The sequence below is a fragment of the Lactuca virosa genome, chromosome 6 (genome assembly GCF_052849685.1).
Source record: "Lactuca virosa cultivar CGN04683 chromosome 6, Lactuca_virosa_CGN04683_v6, whole genome shotgun sequence".
Classification (NCBI taxonomy): Eukaryota; Viridiplantae; Streptophyta; class Magnoliopsida; order Asterales; family Asteraceae; genus Lactuca; species Lactuca virosa.
In genome coordinates, this window is record NC_136431.1 from 78,680,386 (window position 1) to 78,685,870 (window position 5,485).

General features: G+C 33.1%; 1 long non-coding RNA gene across 1 annotated transcript; it reads left to right on the top strand.

The window, feature by feature from the left end:
* Nucleotides 1-2,098: 2,098 nt before the first annotated feature.
* Nucleotides 2,099-4,696, top strand: LOC145120845 (uncharacterized). Its single transcript, XR_013714396.1, has 4 exons — nucleotides 2,099-2,539; nucleotides 2,677-2,754; nucleotides 3,055-3,271; nucleotides 3,482-4,696. It is a non-coding gene; the product is annotated as an uncharacterized LOC145120845 (long non-coding RNA).
* Nucleotides 4,697-5,485: the final 789 nt, after the last annotated feature.

Genomic DNA, 5,485 nt, shown 5'->3' on the forward strand with positions numbered 1-5,485 from the left:
CTTTTTTTCGTTTCTCCAGCACCTCCAATACCATTTGATCATATTGCTCCCTCCATCGCTGGTCTTTTTCAGCCTCATCACCTCCTTTCGTCACTGCCGTCCAAACCAGGCGCACCATCGGCTGGAAGACGACCTTCGACTCGTTGGATTTTCACTTGAAAACGCAAACATGTTTGCACCTCTCATGTTCCAGATTTTTTTGCTGAAAATGTATCCTCACAAATGACTGCTCCCTCCATCGCCGGTCTTCAACCTCATCTCTTCCTCTCGTTGCCGGCATCCAGACCTGGCGCACCACCAGCTTCGACAAACGACCTCCTACTCACCGGATTTTCATTTGAAAACGCAAACAAGGTTTGTGCCTCTCCTATTTCGGATTTTTATTGCTGAAATTGAAGGTTATTTTTGCTGAAAAACACTCCATTTTACTGAAATTAGTTGTTTAATCTTGCTGAAAACCTTCCTGAAATTAGCTTTTCTTGCTTAATTTCTTGTTAAATGTTGCTGAAATATAATATTTCTTGATGTATCTTGCTGAAATTTGAAATATTGATATTTATGTGTGTTATTTTTTTTGTTGAAATAATGATGTTTATGTGTTGTTTTGTGCTAAAAATGTCAAATAATGATGTTTATATGTTGTTGTTTTTTTTGTTTTTTTACTGAAATTGTGAAATAATGGTGTTTATATGCAGTTTTTTTGCTGAAAATGTGAAATTGTTATTGTAAAACTTAATTTTTTTATTGTAAGACTTATTTGGTTGCATTAATTTTATTTCAATGTTGCACGACTAGAATTACTAGAATTTTGGTGTTGAAAAACCATTTTAAGTTTGTAAAATGACTTTATTTAAAATTCAGTTTATTTTAGCAGCTTGCAGACATTAAAAAACAAATAGACTTCTTATTGTATAATGTAGATGTTTGTTCCACCTCTTCTATCGCAAAGGCTTACAGATATGGTCCGCAGACTGCAAATATTTTGTTTTCAGAAAAACAAACACCTTAATGTCTCTTTCAAACGAACATTATACACAAGGACCATCGGCGTAACAATTTTTGTCGAAAGAGACCTTTGATACAAAAAAAAGTTTCATAAGGACCATTTGAGGAAACTTTTTAAAAGTATAGTGACCATTCGAGAAATTTGTCCAAAATATATCAATTGAACTATCACTAAAAGACATGCCAACTATAGAAATGACCAATGTCGTGCTATATTTCAAATTTCAACATTATATCTCAATTGTGATGACAATTTTAACAATAGATCTGATGTTTGCTAATGTAGTTGACTACCTGGTATCAGAAGAGCAAACGACCTTCATCGAAGGGAGACAAATCGTAGATGGGCCCCGGATTTTATCAGAGATCATTTCATGGTCAAAGAAGATGAAGAAATAGTTGATGATATTTAAAGTCGATTTCGCTAAGTTGGGACTATTTAGATTGTGTCTTGAAGAAATTTGGCTTTGGTGAGGTGTGGAGGGGATTGATAAGAAGGTGTCTTTTGTCTTCTAGAGCTTCGATGTTAGTTAATGGGAGCCCAACCGGTGAATTTTCTTTGGCTAGAGGCTTGCGACAAGGAGACCCACTTTCTCCTTTTCTTTTTATACTTGCCATGGAAGGGTTACATAAGATGGTGCAGGACGCGGTAGATAAGGGTTTAATTCATGGAATTAATGTTGGTCGGGAGCCTGTCCCTATTTCACGTATGTTGTATGTCGACGATGTAGTTTTTGTTACATAATGGTCTACTTCAGAGTTTGGAAACATATCTAAAGTTCTGGATGTCTTCTATCAGATGATCGGGCTTAAGCTTAATATGTAGAAATCAACATTGTATGTTATTGGAGTTGGAAATGAAGATGTGAAAAAGATAGCATAACATGCATGGTGTAATTTTGGTAAACTTCCTCTTACATACTTGGGGTTGCCTATTGCTGCTAATATGAGCATGATATCTTGCTGGGATATGGTGGTGGATAAATTTAAAAATAGAATGTCCAAGTGGAAAGCAAATTATTAATTATTAATTCTATTGACGAAGGTGAGTCTAACTGCTCTCCTCCAAATCTCAGCCGTCTAAACTCCACATTCTTTCAATCTGAGCCGCATAAACTCGATTTTGGCGGTTTTTTTGCAATTCATCGCCTCCTGATTCTTCTCCCCACGATTCTGTACGATTGCGTCTCCCAGGTTCTACACAATTTCCTGTTGTCTCCTGAAGAAGCCATTCAATTGGAAACTACATTAAACTGCAACTTTCAATCATCACCGTAAAAACTCTCTATTAACGGTTAATCACATTAGGTCGTCCCCAGATTCCTCCTTCTTCTCCCCCACGTACACGACGGTTGTCTTCCAAGAGTTTTATGACAGTTCCTCCTTCACACGTCCATGACTCCACTCTCTGCAAAACTGCGAATCAGTTTTATTGAAGAACTGCAAATCAGTTTTCTACCCACCATACGATTCCATGATTCCTAAACTCTTTGCTCCTTCGACTCCTCTCAGAACTCCTTGCCTATAAATAGAGGTTACGCTATTTTCGGAGAAAACCGTTTCTTTACAACTCTTTCTTCATCTTCTTATCTCCCCTGTTTATCGTTTTTTCTTTCGATGTACTGAAAATATCCATTAATGGCTTCTGATTGTTCTTGGTGTTTGTTGCAGGTTATTGGAAAATCTTTTTCTGCTTTGGGGCTTCTGATTGATTGGTTTCGTCCATAAATGGCTGCTGATTGTTTTCAAGTAAGTTTAATTTTATTTTCTCATCTAAATTCATGTTATTTATCTTATTTCCTTTCTGTCACAAATCTCCTTCAATCAGTGGTCGATCGAGAATGTGCAAGGTTAGGTTTTCTTTTGGTATTCAATTTATTCATGTATTTTTTGTTGGTGTCGATTCATGTATCTCTTTTTGGTTCGTGATTTTCTGTGTGTTTTTGTTCCTGTATCGCTAATTGATGCTCAATTTTTTGTTTACTAATCACTCTACTGATAAACCAATCTCAAGATTTGATCATGTATTTTTATACTTTCAATCTGAAGGACCTCCATCACATTTGATGTCAAACTCCCACCTTCGAGCGTTGAATCCATGTTGATAATGGGATGGATCAACTTTTAAAGTCAAGTAAAAGTTCAGAGCATATTATTTTGCTGCTACGATCTCTATCCTCATCTTCATCAAGGGTCAAAGAGAACTTTTATTCAATCAGATCGACAAAACTATTATACCACCATGGTGATGAGAAAAATGTCCAAGGTTAGATGTATAGACAAATCTCCATCTCAATTTGTTGATTTCCTCAAAAATTTTGTATGATTCGGTCAGTTTTTTAAATTCCTCATCTCGTCTTTGTTGATTTATTGATTTTAAAGTGAGGAATTATATTTGTTGTTGTTTATAAGGTTCTACTTCCCGCATCATTATGCTATGGTTACATTCTCTTATTCAGTTTCTCATCATTTTTAGGACTACATTTCTAGCATCTTCAAGGAGCATTTGATGTATTTTACAGAAATAATGGTAATTCGACTTTCCAAATATTAGAATTGTACATATAATTTTTTTTATACCATTCAATTTTACTTGATTTCAATTCCTTTACCTTATACATATAGTTACCAATATTATCAATGTAATCACCAAACTACCCCTCGGCTTCATCATTGGAATTTGTTGCGCACTGATATTCATTCTCTTTAATTTGTGCCAAATCAAATACTTTCCAACCATGTCATATTAACTTTCTAACTTATGTGTATATGTGTGCGTTTTAGGGGTAATTCAGTCTAATGTTGAACATGTAGTAATTCATCTTAATTTGTTTGTGTTTTACTATTATGTCATTGTTCTTTTCAGATACACTAACTTTATTTAATGTAAATCATACATGGATGGAAACTCATAAACTTAATGGCTTAAATTTGTAATTAGTATCAATGAAAATAATCGAACTGTAGCAAAAAAAGGTAATTTATTTTGATAGATGATAAAATTTTTGTGTTATTACTCTGTAATGAAATATTGTTGATCCTATCCAACATGTAGGGAGATCAAAAGTTGTAAATTAGACTGATAAACATCTTCATTTTGTAAATAATCTTCTATATTTATGTCCACTGGGTTATTCAACTTACTTTCATTATCAACTTCTTGCATATCAGTTATGAAAAACTCAATATCTGCTACATCTCTTTCACTATGCGTAAGTCTTGCTGGAGGAATTGCATCTGACAAATCTAAACTTAACAACAAATCAAATGATGGCATTGAATCTGTGAATTTGAGTTTCTTTTTTGATTGCTTTATATGATCTCATCTACTTCTTTTAAAACGCCTAGGCTAAAGAAATTATCTAACAGAGAAAAGTCAGTTTCAGAAAATGTTTGGGTTTTGACAACAGGTTTAGGTGTAATGAAGTTGAATATGTCTTTATATCTTGAAAATCTTTCATATATGTACCACCATTTAAAAAATTTGCAATCTTTTTCTTCCAAATTTTAAATCTTCATTGTCTGGAAAAATGCTAATGCCTTTATTAATCTCAAGCTCCATTTGATTCTTATCACATAATATAACACGATTGTTTCTTTTCAGATTCAAACCTAGAACCTAAACATAGTTGTAGATGATCTGTATGTGATTGCTTTGTAGTGGGGTAACCAGTCTTAAAGATGATATGTTGAGATGATATTGGAGATGTACAATTATTTTATATATCTATTATTCTATATTTCATCATGACTCGATTTTTAATAAAATTTATAAAATTTCAGGTGAAAACAGTGAGAATCAGTAAAAGCAAAATACATGTATTATTTTGTACAATTATAACATATTCCTAATTCGTTTTAATGATTTAGGACCATTTTACCCCTCCTGCATCATCTATGATTTTGGACCATTTTACCCCTTGTCCCCCCATTTGTATTGAAATGCTTATCTGTTGCCAAAGAAAATATGAATAAGAAAAAAAACATAATTGTTTTGAAAATATGATGGTATATTCGAAAGTACAATGCTTAAATAGTTAATTGTTTTACCTTTATTTAAAATACAGATGTACTACATTGGTTTATAAAAGTACTTATATAATCGATTCATTCTTACCCTTCTCATCCAAACGCAATAAGAAAATAAAAACAGAGGATTTATACCCCCTGCCAAATTAATCAGACAAACAAAAAAAGTACATTTTATTTTATTAGTTCTTGATTTATCTTTAATAACCCATCCTTTTATTACCATAATCAACAATGTTCTTTAAAAAGCAAAATATATGCATTACTTTTTTACAATTATAATAAATTCCTAATTGATTTTAATGATTTTGGACCATTTTACCCCTCCTTCATCATTTTTTATTTTGGACCATTTTACCCCTCCCCCCATTTGTATTGAAATGTTTTCGTGTTGTTGTATCTTGTCTGATCCACACTTTCAATAATATTTTGAACCCATTAAAATGCTTAA